Genomic DNA, 25,988 nt, shown 5'->3' with positions numbered 1-25,988 from the left:
TTTAATCATCAGTTTAAAATCTTCCAAAGCCTTTTGTGTGTCCCCTTATTCTATTATAATGGATAAAAATGACTACTCTTTTACACATCATTTATTCTTTTATATCGGATGTACTCACATTCATCTCCTCTATGAACTCCCGTATAAACTCGATCATAAGCCAGTTCGTTTATAAGCTGACCCCCCACCCACCCCCACGATGGATAAGTAAAAATGGAAAATGTTTATGACTCATTCATAAGCCAACCCTATAATTCAGCAAACTTTGGCTCCCAGGCCATCAGGATAAGCCGCTAGTGGGCTGAGAGGGTTTGTTTACCTCAAGCGTCCAAACCTAAGTAAACAAAGTGTCCCGGCATGCCAGCTGCTTACCCTGATGGGCCGGGACAGCAACTGGTGGGGAAATTTCTTTGAGGGGTGAGAAGCTGGGGTTCAGGGGAGTAACCCCTGTGACCACCCCCAACATGACCCCAGCCCTGGCCCAGGACACCCCACACTCTCCCCATCCCATCCCTTCCCACCTTAACTGGAGAGGGCCAGGGGAGGATCTCTCTGGCCTGGCTGGAGCTGCTCTGGCAGGCCGGGCGGCGCGGCCACAGCCTGCTCCGGTAGCTCTGTTTTGCATTTTCAACCAGTTCTAATTATATACTTTTTAAAACAAGGTGACCAGAATCGAACAATACACACCAGTAATTTATATAATTGGATCAAAATATTTTCAATATATACACTATACTCACATCTTAATACAACCTAATATTGCCTGTTTTTCTGACTCCTGCTTAGCATGGAGCAGATGTTTTCACTGAACTATCCACAGTGACAAAGATCTTTTTTCCTGAGTAGCTAGAGTTCATTTAGAATTTATTACTGAGATTAGTTCAAATTATTACTTTCAACATGCACCACCCCACACTTAACTACACTGAATATCATATGGCATCATGTCACCAAATTGCCTAGGTAAGATAGGCCATTCATTAATTCCTCGTTGAATTCTTGTCACGAATTAGCTAAATAACTTTATGCCTCCTTTTATGCTGACTTAGACTGGATTTATGAGCAGCTCCAATGGAAACAAAATTAAACTTAATGTGCCCTCTTGCCAGGTCAAGCATAAAAAGGTCGGATACACCTTCAAACCTCACAGCAGCCAGACATAATAGTTTAATCCAGACAGCAAAAAAGCAATTAGGAACCTCTTATGATGGCTTCAAACATTTCTTTAGTGGCTAAGATGACATCTGCAAGCAAATGTAACATTCCTGCACAACATGGTCTACTAAAGGGAGATACCTAACCAACATGGTTGCCCTTCACAGATATAGTTCACTGTCATAATTTGAACCCATGAGCAGGGCAGATCCTGAAGCATCAAGAATACCTGCTGAAACAAAACACTAAAGCACATTACCTCAGGTGTTGATACTCTGATAAAATAGTCTCCCAACCTCTCCTCCGCATGCTGAAATATTCAGGGACCAGTAATCTGGTAACATCGGCATTTTAATGAATGCATACCATCATTTCCCTCTCCTGATACTTTCCAAACCGCTGACGTCATGGAGTTTTTCTTCCAGATCCTGGAATGCCTGACATCTGAGTGGTGCAGGATTCCTAATAAAGGAATCCTTAATCTACTGAAATTTAGTTCTAGTGGTCCCACCTCAAAAAAGATACAGTATATTATAATTGGGAAAAGTACAGAGAAGGGCATAAAAAATTATTAAGGGTATGAAACAGCTTCCATACAAGGAGAGATTAGGATGACAGACTTTTCAGCATTGAAGAGAGATGGCTAAGGGGAGATTTTATAGACCTCTAACATATCATGAATGGTGGAGAGAAAGTAAATAAGGAAGTGTTATTTACTCTTTCACATAACACAAGAACCAGGAGTCACCCAATGAAATTAATAGGTAGCAGGTTTATAACAAACAAAAGGAAACACTTCTTCACACAACACAGTCACCTTGTGGAACTCATTCCATGGGATGTTGAGAAGGCCAAAACTATAACGGGGTTCAAAAAAGAATAAGTTCATGGAGGATAGGTCCATCAATGGGTATTAGCCAAGTTTGCAGGGCTGCAACCCCATGCTCTGGGTGTCCCTAGAGTCTGACTGCAGAAGCTGGGAGTGGATGACAGGAGATGGATCACTCAATGATTGCCTGTTCTGTTCATTCCCTCTGAAGCACCTGGCATTGGCCACTCTCAGAAGACAGGATACTGAGCTAGATGGACCATTGGTCTGATCCAGCATGGTTGTTCTTCTGTTCTTAAAGTCTGCCACTTCCAAAGTATAAGACAGCACGTGAAACCTATTTTGCTCCCATAAGCCCCACTAAATTCACACCCTCTAGCTCAAGTAAACCCTAGAAAGCATTCACCACTCCCGCCCCCCCCAATCCTCACAAACACACAGCTGGTGTCTGGCAAGTTTACACACACATAATTGACACCAAATCACTCTTCCCAACCAGTTGTCTGCCTGCAGCCTATACAGATGCACAATGGGTGACAGACCACCAGCTAGCTATATCACTTTCAAGACAGCATGAACTGCAATGAGTAACTGACAGAGATGCACTTTCAGTTGCTGATCCTACAGATATCCCAAAGCAAAATAAGCAGCAGGAAGAGGGAGAAAAAGAATGCAAAGTGGAAAAGACAAAAAGGATGCAGAGAAGAAAAAACAACATGTGCCAAGACAAAGCAGAAATATCAGTCGCGGTGGTAGGGTGTTCACACTTCAACAATGAAAGTGATCTGATAAATGCAACCTGCCATACAACAGTTTCTTCAGAACTGCAATCTAATCTAAAAATACATTTGGGATAAAGGAGGCCTGGAAAGGGAAAAAGAAGCAGCGAAGGAATGGGAGAGATAGCTCAGTGGTTTGAGCATTGGCCTGCTAAACCCAGGGTTCTGAGTTCAATCCTTGAGGGTGCTACTTAGGGATCTGGGGCAAAATCAGTACTTGGTCCTGCTAGTGAAGGCAGGGGGCTGGACTCAATGACCTTTCAGGGTCCCTTCCAGTTCTATGAGATAGGTATATCGCCAGATATTTTTTATATTATTTAATCCTCTCCACCCTACAACATAATTTTGCACTTTTGAAGCTGTTTACTCCCAAACTTTCCTAAAACCCTGAGGGAAACAAAGCTTCATTTGTATAGGGAACTACAGAGCAGTCTATCTGAACTAGTATTTCTTGTATTGTTAGAATTCATTGCATGCACTAGACTTTTCTGACCACTATTATTCCTAAGAAAGTAGTAAGTAGAACAATGTCTTTCTGAAGACTGCTATACTTGCGCTACGTCCTCCCCTAGAAAACATCCGCCACTGAAATCTGTGGTCAGAGTTTTGGAATACTTGCTTTAAACACTGATATTGCCCAGATCATACATTCATTTGTTTCTTCTTAAAAATGAACTCATACCCACAGCAGGTCTACACATTACAACAAGAGATTCAGCTGATAAAAACATTCAGCTACTGACATCAGATTTACTCTTATTGCTTGTACTTTCGCTCTATAATGGCTTTGCCTAGTTTTGTATTTAAAAACAGGCTTTAATGTATATCAGCCTTGTATAAAGCCTTGGCTGGGATGATTTAGTTGGTGTTAGTCCTGCTTTGAGCAGGGTTTTGGAATAGATGACCTTCTGAGGTCTCTTCCAACCCTAATATTCTATGATTTTATGATTTATTAGTCCCAGATTATGAAACAATAAATTACTCTGATTATTACAGCTCCTGAGTGTGGGATGGTTCTCACAAGTCAATAATCCAGTTCTGACAGCTATACTCTGTATCATAATGGCAGTCAGCCTAAGGACAGTAGTTTGGTAAATACTCAATATGTGGATACTGGACTTAATGGAAATTCTTGATATTGCAGGTATGTAACTAACAGGAAAAAAGATGAAGGCATCTTTGATTAAAAGGATCAATAAGTATATGGAAATAAGCACCCTGCATATCTACGGATGTGATAAAATATCTTTTTGATTGCTAGAAAGACTTATGGATTTTTTATCAATCCTACTTTGAAGCATTCCTAGCTCACACCTTGGTTTAGTCACATTAGCCCTAAAAGGACAAAAACAATCACTCCCATCCTGCCCCATTTTTGTAATCAAGTTAAGGGCATTCATGCATTGCACTCTCGCAGACTGAAATGTTGGGACTACTGCCCCCTATTACATACTAAGGTATTCTCTCCCCCTTTCCTAGTTTCTAGAGAAGGGAGGCAAACATTTAATCCCACCTTCACATCCTGAAATCTTCCCTATAGAGATGCATGACCATTCATGGAGAAAGTTTTAAAACTGCTTTCCCTGCAATTATATGGACTTAATTTGTCTGCAGGGATATGGGAGTTCTGACATTTTTCAGGGGGTGATCCAACTTAAATGTGTATCTGACTATCAGGGGATGGGAGGGAGACAGGAGACAGGAAGAAGAGTATATTTTTGGGATGGAGGAGGAGACTAATCTCACTCTCAACAAGTCTCAGATGGTCAGGATTCAAAGGTACTTTCAAGTTATTATTCAAAAGATTGCTTTGTTGAACTGGACAGATGAGATTACTGGAAAGTTATACCCCATATTCTTCATAGAAATATGGTTATGATATGAATATGGCATAACTAAGATATACTTTATGCAAGATGACTCGTGTAAGATATCATTGGAAAAGGCTACGATTTACTGAACGTGAATATCCAATTAATATGCATGTATCATTTCTGTAATTAAAGTTCAGAATACTGACTATATAACAATTACAACTGTGTGTACTTGGGGAAATGCCCACCAGACAGTAAGCAATCCGACGTAATGGACCATTAGAAAAAGACAATGAGTCTTTGAAGATGTGGATCTCCCATCTGCCTGGAGTTCCTTCCTGTGGAAATTACAAATAAACATGGTTTCATAGCTGCTTTGACACTGCAAGGTCAGGTGATAGGATCACCTGATCCTAAATACCACCTTGAACACTGCTGGTACTTTTTCTCTGTAGGGGAATGGGGATCAAACAAAGGTTTCCCGCCTTAGGTAAATCCTTTTTAAGGCTGGCGAGGGGGTTAATCTAGACTCTCCTCCATTGCCTACCCAAGGAGGACTGCTGAAAGTACCTGAAGGGACAAAGGAATCAACCTGAGGGGAAAGGCAGGGATGAGTCCAGACTGAGAAAGGGGACCAGTCTGTAAGAAGAAATAACGAACTCCAAGCTACAGAAACTCTGCAACTTGCCTAAAACTACATTTAGGGTGAGAAATTACTTCTTAAAAACAGTCTTTTTAAGATCTTAAGCTTAGTATGCATGTTTTCTTTTATTTGCTCAGTAATCTGCTTTGTTCTAAGTCCTCGCCCACAGACAATCCACCAACCTTAAGCATTTTCTCACCAGCAAACACACACCGCACCATAGTAACTCTAACTCAGGAACTAATCCATGCAACAAACCTCGATGCCAACTCTGCCCACATATCTACACCAGCGACACCATCACAGGACCTAACCAGATCAGCCACAACATCACTGGTTTATTCACCTGCACGTCCACCAATGTAATATACGCCATCATGTGCCAGCAATGCGCCTCTGCTATGTACATCGGCCAAACTGGACAGTCCCTACGTAAAAGGATAAATGGACACAAGTCAGATATTAGGAATGGCAATATACAAAAACCTGTAGGAGAACACTTCAGTCTCCCTGGACACACAATAGCAGATTTAAAGGTAGCCATCCTGCAGCAAAAAAACTTCAGGACCAGACTTCAAAGAAAAACTGCTGAGCTTCAGTTCATCTGCAAATTTGACACCATCAGCTCAGAATTAAACAAAGACTGAATGGCTAGCCAACTACAAAAGCAGTTTCTTCTCCCTTGGTGTTCTCACCTCAACTGCTAGAAGAGGACCTCATCCTCCCTGATTGAACTAACCTTGTTATCTCGAGACTGATTCTTGCCTACATATTTATTACCTGCCTCTGGAAGTTTCCACTACATGCATCTGACGAAGTGGGTATTCACCCACAAAAGCTTATGCTCCAATACGTCTGTTAGTCTATAAAGGTGCCACAGGACTCTGTCGCTTTTTACAGATCCAGACTAACATGGCTACCCCTCTGATACTGCTTTGTTCTGTTTGCTATCCCTTATAATCACTTAAAATCTGCCTTTTATAGTTAATACATTTGTTTTATTATTAAACCCAGTTTGTGCACTTTCTAACAGGGGGCAAGAAATTGTGCATCTCTCTCTTCACATTGAGGGAGAGGATGAATTTTATGAGCTTGTGCTGTGCAGATCTTTCTATACAGCGTAAGACAGCATTATTTGGGGTTTATTCCCCAAAGGGGGTGTGCATGAGAGTGCTGGGTGAATCCTCTCACAGAGCTGACTTCAGTCTGTGTCTGCAGCTGCGTGTGGCCCTACCTGTGTGTGTATGCTACAAGAGGCTGGAGAGCCTAATTCAGCAAAACAGGGTGAGGTAATCCAGGTTGGTGGAGCAGGAGGGGCTCAGTGAAACTCCAAAACATCAGGTGTCATAGAATCATAGAATTCAAGATCAGAAGGGACCATTATGATCATCTAGTCTGACCTCCTGCAAGATGCAGGCCACATAAGCCAATCCACCCACTCCTGAACTAATTCTCTCCCTTAACTCTGCTGTTGAATGCTCCAAATCATGATTTAAAGACTTCAAGTAGCAGATAATCCACCAGCAAGCGACCCCTGCCCCATGCTTCAGAGGAAGGCGAAAAACCTCCAGGGCCACTGCCAATCTACCCTGGAGGAAAATTTCTTCCTGACCCCAAATATGGCGATCAGCTGAACCCCGAGCATGTGGGCAAGACTCTCCAGCCATACCCTCTGGAAAAAGGCTAACAATATCCCAACATTGACCCTTTGTACTAATTACCAGTGTGGCACGTTATTGACCTATTGACTAAGCCCGTTATCCTATCATACCATCCCCTCCATAAACTTATCTAGTTTAATCTTAAAGTCATGGAGGTCCTTCGCCCCCACTGTTTCCCTCGGTAGGCTGTTCCAGAATTGCACTCCTCTGATGGTTAGAAACCTTCGTCTAATTTCAAGCCTAAATTTCCTGACTGACAATTTAGATCTGTTTGTCCTCGTGGCCAGATTAGCACTGAGCTGAAATAATTCCTCTCCTTCCCTGGTATTTATCCCTCTGATATATTTAAAGAGTGCAATCATATCTCCTCTCAACCTTCTTTTGGTTAAGGAAAACAAACCGAGCTCCTCAAGTCTCCTTTCATACGACAGGCTTTCCATTCCTCGGATCATTCTAGTGGCCCTTCTTTGTACCCATTCCAGTTTGAATTCATCCTTCTTAAACATGGGAGACCAAAACTGCACACAATACTCCAAATGAGGTCTCACCAATGCCTTATATAATGGGACTAGCACCTCCTTATCTCTACTAGAAATACCTCGCCTAATGCATCCCAAGACCGCATTAGCGTTTTTTAACGGCCACATCACATTGCCTACTCATAGTCATCCTACGATTAACCAGGACTCCTAGGTCCTTCTCCTCCTCCGTTACTTCCAACTGGTGCGTCCCCAGCTTATAACTAAAATTCTTGTTAGTCATCCCTAAATGCATAACCTTACACTTCTCATTATTGAATTTCATCCTGTTACTAATACTCCAGTTTACAAGGTCATCCAAATCTCCCTGGAGGATATCCCGATCCTTTTCCGAATTGGCAATACCTCCCAACTTGGTGTCATCCGCAAACTTCATCAGCCCACTCCTACTTTTGGTTCCGAGGTCAGCGATAAATAGATTAAATAAAATCGGACCCAAAACCGAACCTTGAGGAACTCCACTGGTAACCCCCCTCCAACCCGACAGATCACCCTTCAATACGACCCTCTGCAGTCTCCCCTTTAATCAGCTCCTTATCCACCTCTGGATTTTCATTTCGATCCCCATCTTTTCCAATTTAACCAGTAATTCCTCATGCGGTACCGTATCAAACGCCTTACTGAAATCAAGATATATTAGATCCACCGCATTTCCCTTGTCTAAAAAATCTGTTACTTTCTCAAAGAAGGAGATCAGGTTGGTTTGGCACGATCTACCTTTCGTAAAACCATGCTGTAATTTGTCCCAGTTGCCATCGGCCTCAAGGTCCGTAACCACTCTCTCCTTTAAAATTTTTTCTATGACTTTGCATACTACAGATGTTAAACTAACAGGCCTGTAGTTACCCAGGTCACTTTTTTTCCACTTCTTGAATATAGGAACTATATTAGCTAATCTCCAGTCAAACGGTACAACCCCCGAGTTTAGAGATTTATTAAAATTCATCGCTAACAGGCTTGCAATTTCACTCGCCAATTCCCTTAATATTCTAGGATGAAGATTATCCGGGCCCCCTGATTTACTTCCGTTAAGCTGTTCAAGTTTGGCTTCTACCTCAGATACTGTAATGTCTACCCCCATATCTTCATTCCCATCAGTCCCTCTACCACTATTCCTTAGCCCTTCATTAGCCTCATTAAAGACCGAGGCAAAATATTCGTTTAGATATTGTGCCATGCCAAGATTATCCCTAATCTCCACTCCGTCTAAGTTTTAAGTGGTCCCACTTCTTCCTTCTTGGTTTTCTTCCTATTTATATGGCTAAAAAACCTTTTGCTATTGGTTTTAATCCCCTTCGCTAGGTCCATCTCCACCCGGCTCTTTGCCTTTCTCACTGCTTCCCTACACCCTCTGACCTCAATAAGGTAGGTTTCTTTGCTGATCCCTCCCATTTTCCAGTCCTTGTACGCTTTCTGTTTTTTCTTAATCAACCCTCTGAGACGCTCTGTCATCCCAGAAGGGGGGGTCCAACCCATCCCAATTACCACATTTTACCTTTTTAAGTGAGTCTACGGTTTCCATTGCAGCTTCTAAATATTTTGTTAATTAAAATCAAGTTTTGTTTTTTCCTTTCCTCCTCTTATAAGCCCTAAACTACATTTAGTAAAGTGAAAGTGTCCCTAGAGATGTACAAACAAGAAAGCAAGCAATATTAAATTTAATCTCTGCTCTAAGCATAAGAAAAGAAATAGTTGCCAAAGGGAGAGAGAAGAGTTATACTAAGAGGAAAGTACATTTCCAGCCCACAGGTTATTACAAGCAAATGAAATTCAAAAGATAAAAGATGCCCTCTAATTATCCTTTTTAAACTACCCTTGAACCATGAGAAGACACCTATTGACACAGTGGGTCAAAGGCTACACACAGCCCTTATGTATTCACTTAATTGGAATATTCACAAGAGGCTGCATTTCTAAATCATAGATACAAGCAAATATCCGGTAAAGTCAGCTATTATATCTGAACTCCAGCACAACAGCCAACTTTACAGAACAGACACCCCTAGTATCTTGGAGTTTCAAATTTAAACATAAAATACAGACTGTAAAGATTTAATATGTATTGCATGATTTGTTTTACAACACTGCAATAATTATTAGTGTTCAAAATCAGAGGGTATCTGTTCATCTTGAATACTATTATCACTGCTTTGGGCATTAAAGTTGCAGTTAATTAAGTTTAATTGTAATTGACAAGGTTAACAAAGGAGATAATGATCTGGGTGAACTATCAGGTTCACTTAATGACACATGTGAAGTGTATAAAAAGGTCATTAGATCCAGATCCCATATAATAAAAAGACAATACACATACAGGAGGGGAAGACATGCAGAATATGGGGTAGTTTTGGTTTTTTAAATATTTATTTGGATTTCTACTATAATAAAACGGGCATCTATCCAGAGCTCTGCCACCCCACCCACCTCCCATTACAAAGCCAGAAATAAATTAAACAGCAGCTTACCCCTCCCCTCTGCCAGCCACCAGGACTAAACCTCCAGCAAAACAATTTCCCTCCCCCGCATTAAATGGTACAAATAGATTAACCTTGCAGCATGTCATTCACACTAGAACTTGAGGAAAGGAACTTATTACAGAACTGAGGGACCCACACAGAGAATATAGTATCATCTCTTTTAACCATGCTCCACCTCTTAAATTAAGGAGGATCCACCTAGCACAAAAAAAACAGGAGTACTTGTGGCACCTTAAAGACTAACAAATTTATTTAAGCATGAGCTTTCGTGAGCTACAGCTCACTTCTTCGGATGCATAGAATAGCACACTTTCACTAATCACAACTGTGGCAATAGGGCACAAGGAGAGAGACAGTATCTCAAGCAGCAAGTTCCCAAGCTATTTAGGGCTATATAGATCAAACACATTTAAAATTCAATCAGAAAACCAAAAGGTAGCCCATGTAAATCACTGAGTACAGGTATAATGTGCTTCAACTGGGAAGTATCATTTAATAGGCAGACTGCTGCATTCTGTACTAGCCTTAGTTTCCGGACTGATTAAAGTTACAGCCCTATGCAGAATGTATTGTACTTATCCAGTCTTGGAGTGACAAAAGTATGTATCACAATAACAGGGTTCACATTCAAAAAACAGAGTTTTCCAGCCAGGTGCAGACAGTAAAGAAGCATTCCTGGACACTGCTGCCATATGATCATCTAACAGTACCTGGGGATGCAGTAACACCCCACTTCACAAGTGGCAGGCACACCTCTCAAAACATAGGTGTAAAAATAATCCTTGCAATATCTTCCAATAGAGTCCTCCAACCTACCAACATCCCCTCAGTTTTATCCAGATAGGGGCATGGATAAGAGCTAGCAATCTCCCTCAGACACTGGACCAGGTGTCAACAGTCATGTCTGGGCCAGGTGCAAACTCAAATGTATATAGAAGATACATTATAGTAGATGTACTAAAAGATCTAAGATATGACCCATTAAGCAGTCAAACAGAGATCAGAGTTTAGTAGCTGGGCTCCTTTCCTCATTCCTGGGCTGGAAGGGAAAGTTTTCCAGCTGATACCGTGTGTTAGATTTTTATAACTTTTGCTTTTTATATTTTGTACCTGCACCTAGACACAGTGATAGAAGTGATTAATATTTAAAAAAAAAAATCAACAAAACAAACCTATACCAAAAGACTGCCTGCAGTAGGCAGCAGCAATAGCTTTTGGGGTGTGGTAGGGGTGTCACCAAAATTAATCACATTTCTGACAAAAAATTGTGCTATTTGTTACTATAAACAAATATAACTGAAAGCTTAGATAAACATTTTTTCTAGTTTGTTTACTTTATGCATTTCTGACAGCATTTTCCAAGTAAAATAATTCACTCTCTCTTTTATAGTCTAAGACCTTGGCTACACTGGCGCTTTACAGCGCTGCAAGTAAAAACACCCCCCTGAGCGCTGCAAGATACAGCGCTGTAAAGCGCCAGTGTAAACAGTGCCGCAGCGCTGGGAGCGCTCCCAGCGCTGCAAGCTAATCCCCACGGGAAGGTGGAGTACGTGCAGTGCTGGGAGAGCTCTCTCCCAGCGCTGGCACTGCAGCCACACTCACACTTCAAAGCGCTGCCGCGGCAGCGCTTTGAAGTGTGAGAGTGTAGCCAAGCCCTCAGTTTCCTGTTTGGCAGGTTTTCCAACAGCAACAGGAAGGCAGAAAACATTTGAGGGTTGTGATGGGTTGGATCACAGAACCCCCCTTGGGAGGTGCCACCTGATGTGCCAAGACTACTTCTGCCCCCTGCTTTCCCTGCCAGCTCGGGACCCCAGCACCCTGTCTTGCTGAGTCAGACATACCTGTCTGCTCCAACAAAGACCCAGGGTCTGAATTACTTGCCCCAAAGCTGCAGGTTTACTTGAAAGCAGCTAACAGAAGTATTCCTGTCTTTAACACTAAATTGGTTTAGACCCCATTGGGATCTAAACCTAAATAAATCCATTTTACGGTAAACTCATAAATTGTTCACCCTCTATAACACTGATCAAGAGATATGCACAGTTGTTTGCTCCCCCAGTATTAATACATATACTGAGTTAATTAATAAGTAAAAAGTGATTTTATTAGATACAGAAAGTAGCATTTAAGTGGTTCAAAGTAGTAACAGACAGAACAAAGTAAGTCACCAAGCAAAATAAAATAAAATGCGCAAATCTATGTCTAATCAAACTGAATACAGATAAGATCCTCACCAGTTCCAGAATGCTCCCTTTTACAGACTAATCTCCTTTTAGCCTGGGTCCAGCAATCAATCACTCACACCCCTTTGTTTCAGTTTCTTTCAAGTATGGGAGCGGGGTGGGGGAGATAATCCCTCTTTAGCTATCTGAAGACCAAATGGAGGGGTCTCCCAAGGGTTTAAACAGACTCTTTCTTTTGGGTAGACACCCCTCCCTCCCCCTGTGTAGAATCCAGACACACTCAGGTAGACTTCTTATGTGGATTGGAGTCTTGCAAGTTCTTTTGTCTGTTAAGTGCTTCCTGACTGAGCACTTAACTTGCACATTCCTTTCCCAAGAAGTGACCAAATGTTCTAATTAAGGTTATTTAGAAATCAAGTATACAGCCAATGTTCATAACTTTGAACACACAAATGGTACCTGCCTACAACTAGGATGAACATAACCAGTAGATCATAACCTTTACATAGATGTGTTACATGGCATATGGAGCAAAACTCTACTCCAGTTATATCATACATACATTTATAAGCACACACACCCCATAAAGCCTTATGGGGTACACTGTCACACAGGTATTTCTAGCTTTCTAATGCAGTAAGTGTTGTGTGTTTGTTTGGGGGTTCCTTTTGTTTTTTTAAGAAGTTAATCACACTCCCTCTTTTGTTCCTCTTTCCCAACCCCCTCCATATGCTTCTCTGACAACTGGCTGCATTCTCCATGGGCTTGTCCACACTGGCACTTTACAGTTGTCATAAACAGATAGTTAAGGGTTAAGGTCTCTTTTACCTGTAAAGGGTTAACATGCAGTACCTGATGACCACCTGACCATAGGACCAATCAGAGATAAGATCATTTCAAATCTCTGTGGAGGGAAGCCTTTGTCTGTGTCCTTTGTGTAAGTGTTCGTTCTCTTTTTGGATCTAAGAGAGGCCAGACATGTCTCCAAGTTCTCCTGGAGTAGTTCCTACTATTCAATAGTGAGTATTAATTAGAAAGGCGAATTAGTCTTATAATTTGATTTCTACATTTGCAATTGTGTGTTTGCTGAAGGAAATTCTTTATTCCTGTTTGCTGTTACATTGCTTTTACTGAGAAAGAAGAGGAGGGGGAATTCTCTCCAGAGATTGATAAGTTTAGACCCTGTGTATTGTTCCATCTTGGTTACAGAGACAGTGACTTTCTTTTTATTCTTTAATAAATCTTTTCTATAAAGGACTTGGTTGATCTTTCCTTGGGTGGATTCTCAGGGAAAGGGGAGGAGGGAAGCATCCCTCTGTAGTGGATCCCGGTATCTCTCCTAGGAAAAGGGAGGGGGGAGGAACCGGGGGGGGAATGGTTTATTTCTCCTGGGTGTAAGAACTCCATGGATTTGGGGCTCTTGGGATCCCCAAGGATTTTGGGGAAGGACTGTGTCCCAATTCACGTACCTGATTGGGTGGTGGCAGCTTTACCAGATCTAAACTAGGATTTTAGTTTAGAGGGAAACCAAGGCAGGTCCCCACTTTGGAACCCAACAGCTCTAAGTGGGGGTGAGACCTATGACAACAGTGCTGCAACTTTCTCGCTCAGGGGTGTGAAAAACACACCCCTGAGCGATGAAACTTACAGCGCTCTAAAGTGCCAGTATAGACAGTGCACCAGCGCTGGGAACTGCACTAGGAGCTATGCCCCTCATTTTTTAGAGCATTGGGAGAGCTCTCCCCCAGTGCTGTGCTGCGACTACACAAGCCATGGCAGAGCTTTAAGGTTGCCAGCGTAGACAAGCCCCATGACATACCCGTATATACTTGTTCATAAGCCAAATATTTTTGGTAAAAAGTGATGCATCAAAGAGCGGAGGTTGGGTTATAAAACAGGTCTACACCAACATCTGATGATTTTAAAAATTCTATGGAATCATTGAATTGAATATTTGATACAGGGATCGGCAACCTTTGGCCCGCGGCCTGCCAGGTCTGTTTACCTGCCGCGTCCGCAGGTTCGTCCAATCGCGGCTCCCACTGGCCACGGTTCACTGCCCCAGGCCAATGAGGGTGGCAGGAAGCAGTGGCCAGCACATCCCTCAGCCCACACCGCTTCCTGCCGCCCCCATTGGCCTGTGCTTAGTTCATCTTGGGGGGAGGAGAGCCCAGAGCCAGGGCCCTAGCCCTCCCCCTGCACCCCAAGCCAGCCAAGACTGATTCACTTCCAGCTGCCTGGCCCCTGTCCTGCCTGTTGCTCCTCCTCCAGCCTTTGTCTCTCTTCCCTGCCAAGAATCACCTGGTCGCATCCCCCTCCTGGGTCTCAGTTTAAGAAGGGACAGCCATAGCATCCGTGCAGGCAGCTGGGGCAGCCCCTGCTGAAGTCACGCACCCTTATTCACACCACCTAGACACTGGTGCAATACTGAGGCCCACACAGCATTCATGCAAAACAGTAAGACTCACATAGGCTCACATACAACATAAGGGAAAATCCATACTATGTCACATCTCTCCCACCTTTGAGACTGAACTGAGTGAGGTCACTTTGGCCAGTGACCTGGGGAAGTTCAGGCCTCCCTCTTTGGGACAAAGCATCAGCTATAACATTTGCACTCCTCTTAATGTGGGCCACCTCCATCCCATAATCCTGGAAAGACAGACTCCACCTCAGGAGCTTGGCATTTGCCCCTCTCATCTGGTGCAGCCACGGCAGGGCAAGTGGTCTGGATACACTGTGAAATGCCGCCCAAATAGATCCAGCTGCAGCCTTTTAAGAGCCCACTCCCTGGTCAGGCATTCTTTCTCTATGGCCCCATAGCCCTGCTCCCGAGGCAGCAGCTTCCTGCTCAGCTACATGATGGGGTGTTTCTCCCCCTTTGCATTGGCCCGCCTCGCCACCGCACCCAGCCCTGTGTCTGGGGCATCGGTGAACACCATAAAGGGCTTGTCAGAGTCTGGGTTTCCCAGCACCAGGCCCTTGACCAGATCCTCCTTCAGCACGCAGAGAACCCTCTGGCACTGCCCAGTCCATACCAGCTTGCCTGGCTTAGCCTTCTTGCTTAGCTCAGTGATGGGAGCTGACACAGAGCTAAAGTGGGGCAAAAACCTCCAGAAGTGCCCCACCATCCCAATAAAGGCCTGGGCCTGTTTCTTAGTCTGGGGAGCAGCTCAGTCTCTGATTGCCCCCACCTTGGCCAGCTCTGGCTTTAGGCAGCCACTCCCCACTTTGTGGCCCAGGTACGACACCTCTGCCATCTCCACCTTGCATGTCCCAGCTTTTACAGTCAGCCCTGCATCCAAGAGGTGACTCCGCTCCCTCTTCACCTGGCACACATGGCCCTCCCAGGTCTGGCTAATGGCACAAATATCATCAAAGTACAGTAGGGTAAAATTCTCCATCCCCCTCAGTAACTGATCCACCTGGTGCTGGTAGGTGACCAGCACCTCCTTGAGCCTGAAAGGTAGGACCAGGGACTTGTACAGCCCCAAAGGGGTGACAAAAGCCAGCTTCAACCTGGTATCTGGATCCAAAGGCACCTGCCAGTAGCCTTTGGTGACATCCCTGGTCATGGGGTACCAAGTCCCCCGCAACTTGTCTAGGATCTCATCAGGCCCAGGCATGGGCAGGCACCAGACATGGTGATGGCACTGAGCTTCCAATAGGCCACACAGAATCCCATCAACCCATTTTTCCTGGGGTCCAGCACCACGGGAGACACCCCTGGGGCTGGATCACCCCTAATGCTAGCATGTCTCTGACCTCTCCCTCCAGGGCCTGGGTTGTGTTCCCAGTTACTGTACTCTGAATGGGGCACACCTGATGGGAGGGCTGGCTCCCCCCAGTGGACAGCTCCAGCTCTAAGTGAGCCCAAGCCAGTTGAAAAACAGCTGTTGGTAGGAATGCAGCATCTTTCTGATCTCTACCTGCTGGGCAGGGGTTAGCTGGTCAGAGGGGAATTGATTCCAGCAAGGGGGCAGCTCTTCCCCCTTCTCCCATTGGCCACACACGGCCAGTACCAGCCTCCTCTCCGTGTCACAGTACAGTTCCATCATGTTGACCTGGTACGCTCTGTGGCCGAGCCTGGTTAGGCAGTTCTACCAAATTATGTCAACCTACAGCCAACGCAGTTATTAAATCACTTGTGTGCGCACACACTTGGCTTCTTGTGTCAGCACTGCACATCCTCACCAGGACTGATTATGTTGTCAGTGTGGGGCATTGTGGAATGGCCCCTGAAGGCCAGTAACAGTCAATGTAAGCAACACAGTGTCTACATTGACACTGCGTCAACCTAATTACATAAACCATGACTTCACCACTCAGATCAGTGGTGTCACTAAATTGGCATAGTGAGGCACTTACATTGGCGGGAGTCAAATTTAAGTGAAGACACTTGTACAGCTAAGTGAACACAAGGCAGCTTACATCCACCTAACCGTTTAGTGCAGACCAGGCCTAAGGATGGCTCCTATCTAGTCTCCTCCTCATCCACAGCAGCAGTCTCTAGTAGAGGTAGATAAGCTGACTGCTTCTTCCTTGTTTCTACCTGCTTTTTCATACTTCCAGGCTCTTCTTAGCAATTTTTGATGACAGAAAAACAGCTGGAAACTAAATATCACCACATGACCAGCCTGCTCTCCAAAAGCCAGCAGAGATCAAAGTTCGGGAATCTCTTGCACTAAGCAATAAAAAGTTAGTTTAAGTATCACAAACAAATCAAAACTATAAGGTAGCCTAGCAAAGATTATGCTAAGGCATCATTAGACGTCTCTGGGCTCTAGTCACTGGTGTTTTGCAATTCAATCACTGTTTTCTTGCTATAGAAAGCTTGTTGCTTCATTGCTTTTCTATTTTAACTGTCCTCTAGTATTACTATTGCTAACAACATTATGGGTGGAATAAAACCTGTCAAAACACAGAAATTCAATTTCAAGTAGGTCATTCACTTACAAATAAACTGTCATTTATGTTTGTCCCATGAAGCATCCTTTAACACTAATGAGGCATCATGAAATCATGCAGAATGTGATTTGAGCAAAGCCAACTAGTCTGCAAATGCCGTAGTTTAGGTGTGAAGTTAAGGTTTCAAAAGCAGTGGCCGTTGCTGAGTTGGTTTTTAAAAATTGTTTGACATTAAATAACTATTCTTGTAAAAAAGCGTGACAAAGTCCTGCTTTTTAATGCTCTCCCCTGTCATTTTTTCCTCACTGTCCTCCTCCAACCTACAAAATAAATGATTAATATTAATCACACACCATGCTTGTCTTGGTTATTCACCTAAAGGGTGAAATAAAAAGCCCTTTTAAAATAAAATGCTTTTTTTAAACACTATTCAAGATTACTTAGTTTCCTTATCACTAACAATATAGTTACTAACAACAACAACTTAGCACTAAAAAACAGAATAAGATTCACTTATCAAAATCCTATGCCAAGGATTCTATAATTCTCCTGAAAAAAAAAATTAGCTTATGTGGAGAAGCCTACAAATAAAACCTCTACATTAAACATGACTAACAAGTGGCACCAGTACCTCACTCATGAAAACTAAATTTCCCTTCACAATTTATAGAAAATGTTTCTTATGTCACAAAGTGTATAGTAAATAAAGTTTTTTTTCCCCCTCTTAAAAACCTCATACTTTAACAGGTAACCATAACATTACTAAAAAAAGATACAGTTTCCACAAATTGTCCCTACAGAGTAGTTAGAAAAAAATAAATTTGGAGTCCTATATATGATACATGGTCCAAAGTTTAAAGTTATGAAAACAAAGGAAGCATTTCAAAAAAGGAAAGCCCTTTTCTAAAAAGAATGCAGAAAAACCTCAATGTAATAAAATATGATGCTAAATGCAGGCTGCTGACTGACTATGCTCTGACACAATGAGACACCACCTATACTGCAAGTCTACTGACTGAGTTACAGCTGGAATGATTTTGGCCCATTCGCAACTCCAATATTTATGTTATTTGGGGGTGTTGGTTAGCCTCAACACTCCTTTCCCGGGAAAGGAGTGTTGAGGCTAACTAACCCCGCCCCCAAATAACATAAATATTGGAGTTGCGAATGGGCCAAAATCATTCCAGCTGTATATATATTATATTAATTCCAGGCTCAAGTTAGAAAATGAGCTATACTTAAACCGAGATAAATATTACAAAAACAAATTTAAGTAAATTCAATATGTGCTCAAACCAATTCTATGGTCATTTACATCATTGCTGTTTGTTGACAGGAGTATGTATAGAAGCAACAAAAAAATTTAAGCAAATGAAAATAAATTTTGAATACATATACATAAGTGTTCCTACCAGAAACCTGATTCTAAAATGGGAATGATGATCTTGCTGTATTTAAAATAGTGGACTGAGGACACAGGAGATCAGGGCTCTATTTCTGGCTCTTCCACATACTTCCTGTGTGACCTTGCAACAATCTTTAATCACTGAATCAGATCATCTATCTGTAAAACATGGGCATTTTATTAATGTTTGTGAGATGCACAGATACTAAAGTGAAGCATGCAAAAGAAAAGCAAGTCAGACAAAAAATTACAATCAGAGAACAAAAATATACCATAAGACCAAAGTACCCAATATACTCAACAGCTTAAACTTTCAATATCAAATAGCCACAACAAACTGCTTGTAAATGAGTAACAGACAAAGATTAAGGCCTGGTCTACACTACGCGTTTAAACCGAATTTAGCAGCGTTAAACCAATTTAACCCTGCACCCGTCCACACAACCAGGCCCTTTATATCAATATAAAGGGCTCTTTAAACCGATTTCTGTACTCCTCCCTGACAAGAGGAGTAGCGCTGAAATCGGTATTGCCGTGTCGGATTAGGGTTAGTGTGGCTGCAAATCGACGGTATTGGCCTCCGGGCGGTACCCCACAGTGCACCATTGTGACACCATACTATGTCACATAGTATGCACCATTGTGACCGCTCTGGAAAGCGATCTGAACTCGGATGCACTGGCCAGGTAGACAGGAAAAGCCCCGCGAACTTTTGAATTTCATTTCCTGTTTGCCCAGCATGGAGCTCTGATCAATATGGGTGGTGATGCAGTCCCAAATCCAAAAAGAGCTCCAGCATGGACCATACGGGAGATACTGGATCTGATCGCTGTATGAGGAGACAAATCTGTTCTATCAGAGCTCCGTTACAGAAGACGAAATGACAAAGCATTTGAAAAAATCTCCAGGCTATGACAGACAGAGGCCACAGCACAGTGCTGTGTGACAAGCGTAATGGAAAGCCAAAGAATCAAATGGACGCTCACGGAGGGAGGGAGGGGGTACTGAGGACTCCAGCTATCCCACAGTCCCCGCAGTCTCTGAAAAGCATTTGCATTCTTGGCTGAGCTCCCAATGCCTGAAGGGTCAAAAACATTTTCCCCAAGTGTTTCAGGGTATATGTCGTCAATTTACACCCTTCTCTCCCCCCCCCCCGAAAGAAAAGGGAAAAAAAACGTTTCTCACCTTTTTTCAAGGTCACTCTATGTCTACTGCATGCTGCTGGTAGATGGGGTGCTGCAGCGCTGAACACCAGCATCCCCTTCCCGGTGGCAGACAGTACAAATATGACTGCTATCCATCGTCATCATCAGCCCATGAGTGCTCCTGGCTGGCCTCGGTGAGGTCGGCCGGGGGTGCCTGGGTAAAAATGGGAATGACTCCCGGTCATTCCCAGCAGATGGTACAGAACGGCTGGTAACCATCTTCATCATAGCAACTGGAGGCTGAGCTCCATCAGCCCCCCCCTTTCATGTCTAAAGAAAAGATTCTGTCCTGCCTGGACTATCATAGCACCTGGAGGCTTCCTCCCCCTCATTTTCATCTCACTAAAAAGTCAGTGTTTCTTATTCCTGCATTCTTTATTACTTCATCACACAAATGGGGGGACACTGCCACGGTAGCCCAGGAGGGTTGGAGGAGGAGGGAAACAACGGGTGGGGTTGTTTCAGGGGCACCCCCTAGAATGGCATGCAGCTCATCATTTCTGTAGGATCTCTGGGGCTCTGACACGGAGCAGCTGTGCTCTCTGGTTCTCTAGTACACTTGCCCCATATTCTAGGCAGGACTGACTATTTTTAGACAAAACATAAAGAAGGGAATGACCCGGGGAGTCATTCCCATTTTTATCCATGCGCCCCAGGCCGACCTCAGCGAGGCCAGCCAGGAGCACCCATGACAGCAGCAGACGGTACAGAACAACTGATAACCATCATCTCATTGCCAATTTACAATGGCATGGCAGACGGTGCAATAGGGATGGTAACCGTCTCTGCTACCTTGCAAAGGCAAATGAATGCTGCTGTGTAGTACCGCGTATGTCGGCAGCATCCAGTACACATACGGTGACAGTGACAAAAGGCAAAACGGGCTCCATGGTTGCCATGCTATGGCATCTGCCAGGGCAATCCAGGGAAAAAGGGCGCAAAATGATTGTCTGCCATTGCTTTCACGGAGGAAGGATTGAGTGACGACATTTACCCAGAATCACCTGTGACACTGTTTTTGCATTGGGATCTCAACCCAGAATTCCAATGGGCGGGGGAGACTGTGGGAACTATGGGATAGCTACGGGATAGTTACCCACAGTGCAACACTCCGGAAATCGACGCTAGCCTCGGTACATGGACGCACACTGCCGAATTAATGTGCTTAGTGTGGCCACGTGCACTCGACTTTATACAATCTGTTTTACAAAACCGGTTTATGTAAAATCGGAATAATCCCGTAGTGTAGACATATCCTTATTCACTGAAATTTGGCCAGCAGTTCTAAATATTTTTTTTAAATCAAGCTCTGTTCAAGCCTGACAAAACAGAACTACTCATTTGACATTTTATCTTTATTAATTATTTGTCCAGCTCTAGCCAGAGCTAGGGAACTTTCTAAAATGCAACATTTTACTAAAGCCACACTGAAGATGTGCAATGGGGTGGGGGGGGGAAAGAGAAGTATGTCCTTTCTTCACTAATGTTCATCTCCAATTTGGACCCAATTCTGAAGCTGAGAGGAATTTGGAACTTGAAAATAATGCAACATCTTCTCCATTATCTATAAATAGATTTCTCATTTTTAATCTGCTTGTTCATTCAATAATGTCATAAGCCAATATTTGTGACATCACAATCACTTTTACAGCAGGGAATTTACTACCACAACTGGTTTACGAAGAAATGTTACAATCCATCAGGAGAAGCAAAAGGTTTAAAAAAAAAGGGGGGGGGGGACAAGCTTCTATTAACATTGCCGTTAGAGTAATCAGCATAGATTAGTATCCGTGGAAGACAGAAATGTGTGGTTTAGGTATTTTTAATGCATCTGCTTACCATACATAAGATAATAAACAAAAAGAAGGGGGTCAGACCACCTCCCCCTAGCCCCAGTATCTCTCTCCAACCCAATGCCACCAATGCCAGGTGAGAGGGAGTGAACCTAAAACAGGCAATGATCATGAATCTCTCTCTCTCTCCATCCATCATCTCTCTCCTCTAACAGAGTTAGGGGACACCATTCTTACCCATCTGGGGCTAAGCCATTTATGGACTTAGCCACCATGAATTTATCCAGTCCCCTTTTAAACATTGTTATAGTAATAATTTCCTTATCCACTTTCTCAACATCATCTTTATTTATTATATACCTCTATCATGTCCCCCTTAGTCTTCTCTTCCAAAAAAGAAGAGTCCTAGCCTCTTTCTTCTTCCTCATATGGGGGGGACCTTCCCTACTAATCATTTTTTAGTTTTTTCTTTGAACCTTCCTTTTCTAGTGCTAGATTTTTTTTTTGAGTGAGACCACCACATCTACACAGTATTCGAGATGCGCGGCGTACCATGGATTTATATAAGGGCAATAATATATTCTCAGTCTTATTCTCTATCCCTTTTTAATGATTCCTAACATCCTGTTTGCTTTTGACATTTCAGAGAACTATCCACGATAACTCCAAGATCTTCAATGTTTTACATTTTTTCCACATTAACATTCATTTGCATTTTTGTTGCCCAATCACTTAGTTTTTTGTTGTCTTTTTGAAGTTCTTCACAAATCTGCTTTGCTCTTAACTATCTTATCTAGTTTAGTATCATCTGCACAACTTGCCACCTCACTGTTTACCCTTTCTCCAGATCATTTATGAATAAATTGAATAGGTTCTCAATCCATGAAAGGACCTTTTCAAAGAACTTAATAGATTTAAGAGAAGACATTTCTTTTTACAGAAACCATGTTGACTATTGCTCAAGAGTTTATGTTTATTTAAGGACAGGTTACAAAGGTTTTCTTCACATTTGAGTAGTTTCATTTTTCTTCTTCTCAGGTTCTTTCCATCTGGTGACTCTGTTGTGTGACTTGTTAATGTTGAGTTTAAAAAAACCTCTACTCTCTCCTGACTCTCCTCTCAATCTTCAAGGATTTGTCACCTACAAAAGCCACAGCCAGCTCAGAATCTTCTCTCATCTATCCTCCTCAGCCGTGAAGACTGAGGCAAGAAATCCATTTAGTCTTGACTTTCTTTATATTAAGCTTTATTTGCTTTTTTTGTATTTTATTTCACAAAGGCACTGGTTGTGTAGTTTAGCTTTTGCTTGCTTCCTATGTAAAAAAATTTATTTTTTTTTTTGGAGTTTTGGTTTTTTGGCTCTTTCCTCTTCACTCCTCTTTTTCTTACTCTTATTGCACACTTGGCTTAAGTTTTAGCTCCTTTTCTTTTTATCCTCACTCACTTTTTTGACTTTTTTTAAAAGAAAGTTTTTTCTTTCACTGCTTCTTTTACATGGTGTTTTTGCATTGCATCCTTCTGAGTCTGAAGTTTCCCAGTCATATGGGGGATGGAAATCCCCCCCCCTATTATTGGGTTCTTAATTTGATAGCCTCTCTCTAATTCCTTAGCATTCATCATCACTATTACTGTCCTGGTCAGGTGGTGTTAGAGCATGAAATTTCTATCTAGAGCATATCTACTCTGGAAGGAGTATGGAAATTTAAGATTTTTTTTGAATTTTTTTTTACTTTTAACATATAGTGCTTGCCTCCCCTCCCTCCCCTGCCTGGCTGTCCTTTATCCTTCCGATATATTTTGTACCCTTGGAATTGTTGTGTCATGATTTCTGCTCTCTTGTCCACCAGGTTCTGTGATGCCTATTATATCAATATCCCTCCTTATCACAACTCTAGTTCACTTATCTTATTTATTTAGACTTCTTGTTTTTGTACAAAAACTACTTTAAAACTTGTCCCCTGTTTATTAGCCTTTGATGTTTTTCCAGATTTTTTTTTTTATTCATCATCTCATCATCTGATCATTACCATATATATTTTATTTCTCTCTGCTCTCCTGATAACCTGGAATTCTCTATCATCAGACTCTCCCTAAGAGAAGTCTGTGTCCCTAGTTTAAAAACTGCTCTACAACCTTTTTAAATCCACATTGAGACTGAAGCTCTCTGCCTGCCCCCTGCCTGCCTGCCGCTGACTGGGGGGGGGAGCTGAAAAATGCCACCATAGAGGTCCTGATTTTCAGTCTCTTCCCTAGCAGCAAAAATTTGCTTCAGGGACATCTCTCTACCCCTTCCCTATGAAGGCAAACAACACTCTCCTCCTCTCTCAGCTCCTCCAGTTCTCAGGGCAGGTAATCATACATGCTACACTCAGTGCAATAAACTGGATAGCCCCCACTCTGCTGCTGGGCTTCTGCCTGCATTGTCTCCTAGTTAGTGAAAGGCTGGTTTACCATACTTTGATATTATGCAAATAACTGACACTGTATATATTTAGTCTTTAGATTTTTTCAGTTATTTTACCTAGATCAGGACATTAGAGCAATTTCAAATACTGTTGGACACTATGTTAGTAATAAGCAAGCCTTGACAAATCCATTTGCCAATGGCAAACAGTAAAACTTCTCTTGGTGAATTTACTCATCAGTTATTACAGAAGTAAGCTTTCATTTAAACAAAAATAAATAGTGTCCAGCCCTTCAGGTAGCAAATAGCCTTCAGAACATGAAGTAAACAGAGTAATGCAATGGCCTTCCTAAATCTGCATATGTCTGATAAAACATTCATGAATTGCCAAAGACCCAAATATAGAGAAGTTACTCTGGAGCAGTTACTCTTTTACAGAAAGAATTAAGTCACTCCAAAGTAGCTATTCCAGTCTCAAGGCTGGATTAATCTATATAACACTTGACCCAACTCTATGAGAGGTGAAGGCTAGTTGATAGCCCCAAATCCATAGTGCACAAGCAGCCCCACAGAGCTTGCACCCCAACACAGACTTTCCAGATACTGCCCCAACACCTATACAGAAGAAAAATGTTGGAAATGCTACAACACAGCTTTCCATAACAGGGAAGGATTTACTCTTATATAACAGTTGAATTAGCTTCTATATGCCTGAGGCCTTGGCTACCCTTGAGAGTTACAGTGCTGTTGGTGGCTTTATAGCACTGTAACTCACTCTCCGTCCACACTGGCAAGGCACATACAGCGCTGTATCTCCGTGGCTACAGCGCTGCTTGTACTCCCCACCTCCCTGAGAGGAATAAAGAGTATAGCTCAGCGCTGCAGCGCTGAGGCACCAGTGTAAATAGGGAATAATCTTAATATGCTGTGACTGACCTCCAGAAGCTTCCCATAATCCTTTTAAGTGAAGGCCCCGCTCTTTGTTTTGTTGTGATGCCTCTCTTTGTTTTGTTGTGAATTCCGGCTCCCAGAGCTGCTTATCAAAAAAAACAAACACAGCTACTGTTTGCTGAGAATGAGCGGAGGCGGGGGGCTCCCTTTGGAAGGCCCACAGATAGTGTTTGCTTGAAGAGAGGGGGAGGGAGGGGGCTTGAGGAGAGAAGCAGTGCAGCGGGCGGGGGGGGGTCCGTTTTGGAGCAACTGCTTATCTGGTCTGTGAGGGAAAAAAACAGCTGCTGAGAGAGGGGTGGGGGAGGGGGTTGGAACTTGCAAGGCAGCTGCTGACAGTGTTGGCTCCAAAAATCCACTCTCTCTCTCTCCCCCCAACGCTCCCTGTCACACTCCACCCCACCTCCCCCTTTTGAAAAGCACGTTGCAGCCACTTGAACGCTGGGATAGCTGCCCAAAATGCACCTCTCCCAATGCCGCTGCAGATGCTGCAAGTGTGGCCACGACAGTGCGCTGGTAGCTGTCAGTGTGGACAGACTGCAGCGCTTTCCCTACTCAGCTGTATGAAGACAGGTTTAACTCCCAGTGCTGTACAGCTGCAAGTGTAGCCATACCCTGAGCATCAAGTTGACTCTGGAGAGTTTCTGGGCCCATCTTTGTTCAATCCCTCAAAAATGCTATGTTTTGAATTTCCAAGGAACTTGAACCACTCATCCCTTCTGTCCAAAGCCATGCAGGAAAAAATAAAAATAAAAAAAACCAAGCACCAATAGCAAGGCTTTCAACCAGCAAGTTACTGGATGATGTGTCAATTTATTTTCCCTAGCTTGAGAAAATGGGAGAGCATGGCATTGGTAGGAGATCATAACTATGTGGATTTTGTTGTTGATTTATTGCTATTTGTTGTCAATATGCTGATTAATGAAGGGGTCCTTTTCACTGTTGTATATTTCAAAATTGTCAAAAAGAACCTAAATAAAAGGATGTGTATAATTTTGTGTAGTAAGTAAAAGAATAGCAGCAAGAGCACACTCACCTGACTTGAACTGTACAAATATAAAGTCAATAAGGAGAGACATCCCTACAAATCCATATATAACATTAGAGACTCCCTGCTTGGGGACACTCATTTCAAAGTTTTTTTACAGAAAGTTTTCCAGTAATTTGCCACTAAGTTAGTCAGGACATACACCACTTGAAAATTGTATTGGAACAGACATGAGAAAACTAAAGCTTCAGGAATAT

General features: G+C 42.8%; 1 protein-coding gene across 2 annotated transcripts in view; it reads right to left on the bottom strand.

Moving 5' to 3' along the window:
- TMEM38B (transmembrane protein 38B) overlaps positions 1-25,988 on the bottom strand; it is a 56,792-nt gene that overhangs the window by 28,828 nt on the left and 1,976 nt on the right. The window contains exon 1 of one of the 2 annotated variants that reach the window (XM_039545606.1): positions 18,401-18,511. The exons of the other annotated variant lie outside the window; for it this stretch is intronic. The gene's annotated coding sequence lies outside the window, so the exon portion shown is untranslated. Of the gene's footprint in view, positions 1-18,400; positions 18,512-25,988 lie in introns of those variants that run through there. 2 annotated transcript variants of the gene reach the window in all.

This window comes from Mauremys reevesii, linkage group 6, assembly GCF_016161935.1.
Source record: "Mauremys reevesii isolate NIE-2019 linkage group 6, ASM1616193v1, whole genome shotgun sequence".
Classification (NCBI taxonomy): domain Eukaryota; kingdom Metazoa; phylum Chordata; order Testudines; family Geoemydidae; genus Mauremys; species Mauremys reevesii.
Note: the sequence above shows the minus strand (reverse complement) of the source record. Positions and strands in the feature narration are given on the sequence as shown.